The 9,811-nt window shown below is 50.5% G+C and overlaps 1 long non-coding RNA gene across 1 annotated transcript; it reads right to left on the bottom strand.

The window, feature by feature from the left end:
* Window positions 1–994: 994 nt before the first annotated feature.
* Window positions 995–2,036, bottom strand: LOC110568585 (uncharacterized). Its single transcript, XR_002478826.2, has 3 exons — window positions 1,996–2,036; window positions 1,672–1,809; window positions 995–1,458 (listed from the first exon to the last, which is right to left on the bottom strand). It is a non-coding gene; the product is annotated as an uncharacterized LOC110568585 (long non-coding RNA).
* Window positions 2,037–9,811: the final 7,775 nt, after the last annotated feature.

Raw genomic sequence — 9,811 nt, 5'->3', positions numbered from 1 at the left:
CCACTGGTTTCCTGGAGGAGACCGGTCTTTTCTCCAAGGTGGACCAGCACCAGGTCTCACATAGGAAAGCCCATGCTGCAGTCCTGGGTGCCTCTGCAGACGGCCACCCTGCTCCTAGTCAGTGCCTGTGCAGGAGTGGCCGGGCATGCCTGTGTATTGCAGGGAGCTCAGGTGCACTGAGGAGTGACTTTGTCGTTAATTACATTTTCTGCTGATGAAAACATTTGAGGAACATTTTAGAAATAGGCAAGCAAGAAGACATATTCGAAACTTGTTGTTTCTATATGCTTCACGTTTTCTGTCTTTATAGGCTATACATTTGTAATTTAAGAAGTTTTTAATATGGTAACTGAAGTATGGGTTTAATCGCTTAATCTCAGTTTGAAAACTTTTCCCGGCAGCCCAGTGTGGCTGGGCCCTCTGCCCATCTTGACCTTGCGCCATGGCCTCAGGGGTCCAGTCCAACCCACCCTCCTCAGGAGCTCCCTGTGCTGTCCCGAATGCCATACAGCAGTCAGGTCACACCACTTTGGGGACTTTTACCCCAGTAATCCCAACCTTTCCAGCTTTCAAAGTAAATCTGTTTCCCTAACCATGTTTTCCGGATTGTTATCTTTATCAGCACCAAAGAAAAGGTCAACAGTTTGGAAGTTCATGGCTAATCTGACAACTGGGTTCAGGCCAACAAATCTTACCATGTGGAAATGAGTCATTTTGTGCATAATAACCCTGACCTACATGAAAAAGAGAAAAACAACAAATTATTTTTACGTATGCATGAAATTTTAATTTATAAAATTATGATATTATATTTGGTTATACATTTGTACAATTATTTAAAAGTGTTAATTATATTTTATTGTAAAAATGATACAATGTAGAAAAAAGACATAGACAAAATATAATACATAATAAATTAATACATAATAAATTAATATATAATAAATTAAATCATTCCCCCAAAATCCCAACTCCAAGACAAGTGCTGTTAACATTTTCAACTACAGCACAATAAATTTAACTTTGCTTAAATATGATGGAAGAAAAATAAAATGAAATGGGATTGAAGAAACTGTGGAGCGTCACGCGAATGCTCCTGGTCGCCTGTGACGAAGTGGCTGTCCCTTCCCCTCCGTGCCTCTCCTTCCCTCTGCTCATGGACATCTCAGCACGCTGCACTCTGCCATCTCTGTTGTCTTTTTAATTTTGTCTTCTGTCTCTCATGCAGTCCTTAAAGGTGAGTCTTTTGAGAGCAGGGACTCTGCCTGCCTGCTCCTGTTACATAGCAGAGTGATGCACAGGGCCTGGGCATGGTGGGTGCTCACGGGGGTCTCTGCAATAGGAAAGCAGAGCCCAGATGCCAGTCATGGGCCACAGGGTCAGCTCTGTGTAATGAGGACCGGAGGCGGGAGGGACAGTGGATGAACATGGACATCGACATTCTTCCCATGTCATTTCCTTTTAGAAAAAAAAAAAATTAGTATGGACAAGACTTTCATGACTTTCCTGGACCAAAGATAGAAAAATCTGGACAGTAAGTATCCTTGGTAGAAGGCCCTAGAGGGCAGGAGGCCAGGGGTCAGGGTTGGGCACCGTGAGGTGTACAGAATGCAGATGCCCCCCTGCTGGGGCAGCATGTGTCTGCGGCTGGGCTAAGGGCACACTGCTTACCTCCCTTGTTGGTGGCCCCAAGGTGTTGAGGGATCTGCAACGTCCCAGGGTCTGTGAGGAGGGCAGGATGCAGGAGATGATTGCCCAAAGAATGGTACCTTCACTCCAGGTCGCCTTTCAGAGTTAAGCCAATGGACTCTATAAATACAGAAGAGCCAGAATGGTGACAACAAGCAGCCATCCGTGGTCACTTAGGACACAGTTACAATGACATGAGACCTCATGCAGGGCCCCTCACTGCTGGACCCACATCCCCCTTGGCCGTCATTGCTGAGGTTGACCTCACAGGGCTTTGGGGAGTGACCTCTCATGCTGTCCACTCACCAAAGGCAAGAACTGCGTCTCCCGGACTGGCTCTCGCCATCTTTGCTTTCTGTGCTTTTGGGAGGTCTTTGCTGAAGCCAGCCTGGACAATGGCATAAACGTCTTTTCTAATGATGTCACCATGAAGAGCACCACCTGTGTGAGTACCAGGGTGGGGATGCCACCAACCTGAGCTGTCCAGAGCCCCTGCACTGGAAGGAGATACACCTGGGAGAACGAAAAGGGCACACAGTTCCCAGGAAGTCCTAGAAAGTAGCATGTGCAGCAGGCATCTGGGGCTGCTCGATCCTGTTACAGCTGGCACATGTGGGTGAAGCTGGAAGGCTGTCGGCCAGGAACCAGAGTCCAGGACCTCTAGGGTGTCCAGCTTCTCCACGCAGGCCTCCCAGGTCCAGGGGATCTGGAGGATTCCACGCGCTACCTTCAGGGTTAGTGTGCCGCTGAACCGGTGCCTCAGCTGCTGATCTGGTCCCCAAGCCTGCCTGGTGGTCACTTGCTGTCATTTCCCAGATGCCATCAGCCTCTTTTCTGCCTCTCCTCCTTGCTCAGGCCCCTAAGCTGTCCCTTTCTGCTCCCTCACTGAGCCCTGAAGTAAGTCCTCTCTTGCTGCTGATGGGGAGGCTGCCAGGCATGCAGGCCAGGTCAGGTTTATCTCCCCTCCCCTCCCCCACCCCAGCCTTCTCTCTAAGCAGAGTTCTGGATCTGGGGAAGGCCTGGGCAGCCTGCATTCCCATAGATGCTGCTCAAGATCCCTTTATTGTGAGGAACACCCAGAGAAGTGTTCCCGTTGCTTATACCCTACATGGCCCTGGTTCTGAGCCAGGACTTCCTCTGAGCTCTCTAAACCTCACAAGTGCCCCCAGGGAGGGAGGCTCATTCCCCTTGCACAGATGTGGAGACTGAGGCTCAGACCTGCGTGTCCATGGTGCAGAGCCTGGAAGTGGGGAGAGAGGCTGTGGGGGATGGACCTGGATCTCCTGCCCCTGCTCCTGCGCCTGCACCTCTCTCAGCTGCAGCGCCCCCACCCTCACCCGTCTTTGTACCTGTAGATTTTGTGATCCTCACAGAAGCCCCGTGCTGCAGGCGAGGTGTGCAGTGAGGGTGGGTTCTTCAGACCATGGAAGCTTCTGGGACTTTCTTGGCAGGGCTCTAGGGCAGAGCCCTTGAGCAGGACCAAAGGAGGGGTCTGTAGCTCTCTGGGTCCCAGCCCTGGCCGCTGGCCCCACTGTGGTAGCTGGAGGAGGGACCAGCTAGAGAGAACGAGGAGTAGGCAGATGGGATGCCAAATAGTAGGCACCGGGAAGAGGCTACCCAGGCCCTTCAAGGCCACTGACATGCACATTGTCTAACAGGCGTAGTGCAGGTTACTACCTCTCTCCTACAGGGACGCCGGTCCACCACAGACCATGCATCCATCACACGCCACCCATCCATCAAAGAACATGCATCCACCACAGACTACCTGTTCACCACAAGACACCCATTCATCACAGACCACCCATCCACCACAGAGCACCCATCCACCACAGGCCACCCAGTCACCGCAGAGCACCCAACCACCATAGAACACCCATCCATCACAGAACATCCATTCATCACAGGCCACCCATTCATCACAGAACATGTATCCACTACAGACTACCTGTTCACCACAGGACACCCATTCATCACAGACCACCCATTCCCCACAGGCCACCCATTCACCGCAGAGCACCCATCCATCACAGGCCATTCATTCACCATAGGCCACGCATTCACCACAGAGCCCCCATCCATCACAGGCCACCCATTTATCACAGGCCATGCATTCACCACAGAGCACCCATCCATCACAGGCCAGCCATTAATCACAGGCCACCCATTCCCCACGGAGCCCCCATCCATCACAGGCCATGCATTCACCACAGGCCATGCATTCACCACAGACCCCCCATCCATCACAGGCCACGCATTCACCACAGAGCCCTCATCCATCACAGGCCACGCATTCGCCACAGAGCCCTCATCCATCACAGGCCACGCATTCGCCACAGAACCCCCATCCATCACAGGCCACCCATTCACCACAGGCCACGCATTCACCACAGAGCCCCCATCCATCACAGGCCACCCATTCACCACAGGCCATGCATTCACCACAGGCCACCCATCCATCACAGGCCACCCATTCATCACAGGCCACCCATTCCCCACAGAGCCTCCATCCATCACAGGCCACCCATTCCCCACAGAGCCCCCATCCATCACAGGCCACGCATTCACCACAGAGCACCCATCCATCACAGGCCACTCATTCCTCACAGAGCACCCATCCATCACAGGCCACCCATTCCCCACAGAGCCCCCATCCATCACAGGCCACCCATTCACCACAGAGCCCCCATCCATCACAGGCCACCCATTCACCACAGGGCACTCATCCATCACAGGCCACTCATCCATCACAGGCCACCCATTCATCACAGAGCACTCATCCGTCACAGGCCACCCATCCATCACAGGCCACCCATTCACCACAGAGCACCCATCCATCACAGGCCACCCATTCATCACAGGCCACTCATCCACCACAGAGCACCCACTCCTCATAGGCCACCCATTCACCACAGAGCACCCATCCATCACAGGCCACTCATCCACCAGAGGGCACCCATTCATAACAGTCCTCCCATTCACCACAGAATACCCATCCATCACAGAGCACTCGTCCACCGCAAACCAACCATCCATCACATACCACCCATCCACTACAGACCACCCATCCATCATAGACCACTCATCCACAGACCACCCATCCGCCACAAACCACCCATCCATCACACACCACCCGTCCACCACAGACCACCCATCCACTGCAAAGCATCCATTAATCACACTCCACCCATCCATCGCAGAGAACCCATCCATCACAGACCACTTGTCCATCACAGACCACTTGTTCATCACAGAGCACTCATCTGCCGCAGAGAACTGGTCCATCATAGGACACTGGTCCATCACAGGAGGCAAGTCAACCACAGGACTGGACAAGCAACCCACTAATCATCCAGCTCCTGCCGGCCCTGCTCCTGACTCTGCTGCTGCTTTGTGGTTTCTGGCAATTGTGTGGCAGGAGAATAAATGGTCCCTGCCCGCCCAGCCCTGGGGCCCAGACACAGGCCCATCCTCCAAGAGACTTCAACATGTGACTGCCACATGACCCCTCCTGTGGGAAGTTTCCCATCAGCTCCTAGGTCATCACATGAGCCAAGGGAAGTGCAGACACTGTCCACACATTCCCAGAGCCTAGCAAGCCTGGACTTCCGCAGGGCCTCCTGTCCTGGGCTGGCCACAGACAGCTGGCCTGGGATGCCCTAGACATGGAGCTGAGGCCTGCCCTGGATCCTAGAGAGAAGTGATCCCAGAATCCCTGAAAACAGGGCTGCCTCAACAAGCTGGACTTCTGAAAGCCTCAGATGGACAAGGGTCAGGAGGCTGCCTCTGTGGGGAGGAAGAGAGTTTCCCCCATGAGGTTCTGATGGCCCAAATGGAGGATGCTGTAACTCCTCAGCTGTCTGTGCCTTGAGAAAGAAGTGTGGCTGTTGGCACATGTCTGGTGCCTTCCCCTTTCCTCCATCTGCCTTTACTGAGCTCCAGCTTCCCCTGGGCCCCATGCTGAGCTGAAGAGGGACAAAAATAAAGTAGCCACCATTCCCCACAGGGAGCTCACAGTCCTGTCCAGTCAGGGCTGAGGGTGAAATGTCCACCCCTACAGGAGTGAGAAGGACCCCTGTAAAGCAGAGCTGAAGCCAAAAGCAGAGATGGAGCCCAGGGTGGGGAGGGCGACAGAGGCCCTGGGAGCTGGGGTGGATGGACCCAGCCCAGAGAGCTGCAGACAGAGGACAGACCAGGGACAGGAGAGGACAGAGCTCAGCCCAGGGAATACACAGGGCTCATCTCTGCCCAGAGAGCCATGAGGGGAAGAAGCTGGGGACTCGGCCATGAGGCTGGGAAGTCAGGGAGGGCTCCCAGGGACAGACAGGCTCTCCCTGAGGAAGGGAAGTGGAGCAGGCACTCTTGTCTTTATGTGGCTGTGGGCAGAAGAGGATTGCTGCAGGAGCTGGGCCTCTCTAGGGACGTGGTCCCTGGCCTGGATGACCCCTAGGGTCCCCATGAGGTGAGTGCAGGGGTTCTCCTTGAGTAAGGTTGGAGGCTGAGGCCTGCCCGGTACAGCACCACAGGCTCAGGGTGCCCAGAGTGACACCTCAAGACCACGCTCTGTCTTGCTGCTCCAGACCAGGGTCCCAGCTGTGCACAGGGCCAAGGCAGAGCCCACCCACCCCCATCCAGCCCACATTTGTCTCTTTTGAACATTCTAGACTGTCAAGGAGTCACTACCTGTGCAGAAGCCAGAAAAGGTAAGTCATGGTTATGGTCCCAGTATTGTCACATCCCAAGGAGTCCACTGACCTTCACCGAGAGTGCCATGAAGCCTGTGCCCCATGACCTCCACCTGCTTGGGCAGAGAAGAGGGTGAAAGAAGGGCAGAGTGGAGCCTGAGAAGGGCGGGGACTCACAGTGATGTCCCCAGCACGCCCTTCCCGCTCCCTGCACCCCTCAACATGAGCCTTGTCACCAATTCACAGCCTGAGGTGGCCAGTTTCAGCAACTGTGATGATCTCTCCTGAATAAATGGGGCTCTTCTGTCAATATCCCAGAGCTTTTATAAGATGCTAAGGATGGAGGCACTCTGGACACCATGCCCTTACTCCCAGGATCTGCCCAGAAAAGAAGCAGGCAATTGTTTTTCCTTTTTAGGAGCCAGAATAGGCAAAACCACTTCCTCCTCCTTCATCACCACCGCCTCCGCCCCTGCATCCTGTGAACACCTGCCCCACTGTGATTGTTTGTTGCTGTGGGTGCCAAGGAGTGTGCAGAATAAGAGGGATTGAAGTGAGAAGCACAATGGAGAGGAGCTGTGACCCCCAGGCTGGGACTGTGGGAGAAGGTGGCAGCCCGGTCCCGCTGCAGAGGCCTGGGCCTTGGTGGAAGGCTGGCTCTATGAGTGCTGGCCTTTGGTTACTTGATGCCAAGGGCAACCAGAGGCCCACCTCACTCTGGTGCCCTAGTGGAGGGCAAGTATGAGGGCTCCTGTCCCTTGCACCACCAGGCCTGTCTCAGCACAAGGAGCTTCCTCCTTGAAGGATCCAGGTTTCTGGACATAGCAACTAGTGACATCTGACCAGTCCTGGCCCTCCCGGAGGTTATAATCAGCTCTGGCAATGACTTAGGTTTCAAACCAGTGGCCTGCAGGTTTATGAGTCAAACAAACTGAGTCACAAAGAGGCTCCCGCAGGTCAGAAAAATATCAACCTGAAATAATCAAAGGGTTAGAATGTAGATTAAAGAGAATTTATTCACTTGAAAAGATTGAGGATGGACCAACCTGGAAGCACAGATTCCAAAACACAAAAGTCAGTGTTACAAAGTGGAGAAGTCAGGGACCATTTATACAAAGTTCAGGAGAGTTAAACCGCATTTTAACATCTGACTATGGGAGGCCTAATGCATAGTCACAATGATCTGATTAGTGGAGATAGTCTTTCTGTTTGGCAAAGGTGTATTTAACATTCCACACTCAAGATGTAACTATCATGAGATCTTGAGCACCCTATGTTCTCAGTTAGGATCAGGACAACAAAGAAGACAAGTAATCTATAACAAGGATCAATGAGGGAAAGGAGGTGTTTTGGTCTCTGGTCTCTCCTAGTCATTTACAAAACCAGAACAATGAGAAAGAGAGTTAAGCTATAATCTACGAAGTAGAATTGCAAACATGAAATGTGACTGAGTCTTCAGGGCTTAACTTCCTCCTTGGCATAATAAATTTAGAAGGTCTTGATATTTTACTTCTTTTACATCTCTTCTTCCTTTTCTTCAAATTCTTTCAGAGAAAACATGGCAGAAGAATCATGTATTTAAGTCAAAATCTCACCCTGCTAGGAAGATTTGTTCCTAGGAAGTCACGTCCAATAGGGGAAGAATTAGAAAGAACTAAAGCCGAGGTATAAAGTAAACAAGGGAGGAGTGGTCCTGAAACCTGCTTCAGGCCACGTGACTGCCTCTTCATTCACGGCAGTCCTTTGAGCCACCTTTATTCCGGCCTTTTTGATTGTGCATTGACTCAACTGCAAACACGTGCCATAATAACAGTGTAGACAAAGACAGGGCAAAACAATAAATGATTATAATTCCCAGAATTAGTAACAGTTTTCTGCACCAAGTTCCCCAAAATGCAAACCAGCTGCTTAAATAATCAGAGAGTATTGAATCGGAAAGTTTAGTTATTTGGATTTGTATATCTGTGATTAATTTTGTGATGCCATTCGATTCATCTGGGGTATAGACACAACACTGAGTTTTTCTGACAGTACAACTTCCTCCTTAGGCTGTACTGAGTGTGTCTAAAGCCATGCTCTTCTGTAATGTGGCAGTTCTCCTAAAAGCAACAAAATTGTTTAGTAAAGACCTACCTATGGAGCTATTACTTAGGGCCTTTTTTGTGTATAATTGGTCAGGATTTCTTCATGACAAATGATATTCTCAATACCTGATTTATGGTACCAAGATGAAAGCTAAGTGATGATACCTATGAAACACAGAATGAACACAATGAGACTGTAAATGAGGAAAATTTCCAGATTTTGACAGAGTATGAACTATTAACCTTGTGCCCAAGCATAACCCAAGGAACATGGTCTTAACCATCCTGGGGATAACCATGGCCGCAGGTTAGTACTACATAGCCAAGACATTCCATTTGGAGCTAACCAGTAAATACCTGCTCATCATGCCTGTTCACCATCATGCCAATCAGTACTTTGTAATGTAATAGTGTTGGATATCCATCCCATATCTCCAGCACTATTGAGTATGGTATCTTTGGTATAATTTATCTGTTCACAAAACAAAGGGGCAAGCTGACTGAGATGACCACAGCAGAGGACAAGCCAGATAAAACAGTCCCAAATTTGTTTTATAGTATCCTGAAATCGAGTTGTCTTACCTCTCAAATGAGGCAATGTTGTTTCATCCCTCTGTTGGGGCACCATCAGTATTAAAGATAATGTATTAGTCCATTTCACATTATTATAAATACTTGAAACTGGGTCATTTATAAAGAAAGGAGGTTTCATTGGCTCATGGTTCTGCAGGCTGTACAGGAAGCATGGCTGAGGAGGCCTCCAGAAACTTGCAATCATGGTGGAAGGCAAAGGGGAAGCAGGGATGTCTTACATGGCCAGAGTAAAGGAACGGGGAGGTGCCACACACTTATGGACAATCAGATCTCGTGAGAACTCACTCACTCTCATGAGAACAGCAAGGGGGAAATCCGCCCCCGTTATCCAATCACCTCCCACCGAGCTCCTCCTCAAACACTGGAAATTGCAATTCAACATGAGACTTGGGCAGGGACACAAATCCAAACCATATCAGGTAGCAAACGAGTTTCTTTTACTGCGAAGCTCTTCCCATGCCCTTTACTCTGTAAAGTATTATTAATAGGTCAATGACATACTGTACCCTTAGTGATACTAGTGTCAAGCATCAATGACTGTTTAGAGAAACATGAATGCATTTCTGATACTGTACCCAATCTTGTCCTTGGAGAAGATATACTCATCATAGAATACCAGCACTACTGGAAGGGGCGTGAGACTCATATCAGCCCATTTTTGCATTTATGGAGAAATATGTGAGACTGGGTAATTTATAGAGAAAAGAGATTTATTGGCTCATGGTTCTGCAGACTGTACAAGATGCATGGTGCCAGCAT

This window comes from Aotus nancymaae, unplaced genomic scaffold (assembly GCF_030222135.1).
Source record: "Aotus nancymaae isolate 86718 unplaced genomic scaffold, 86718_ANA_hifiasm-v0.15.2.pri h1tg000010l, whole genome shotgun sequence".
Taxonomy (NCBI): domain Eukaryota; kingdom Metazoa; phylum Chordata; class Mammalia; order Primates; family Aotidae; genus Aotus; species Aotus nancymaae.
This window is presented reverse-complemented; position numbering and strand designations above follow the sequence as displayed.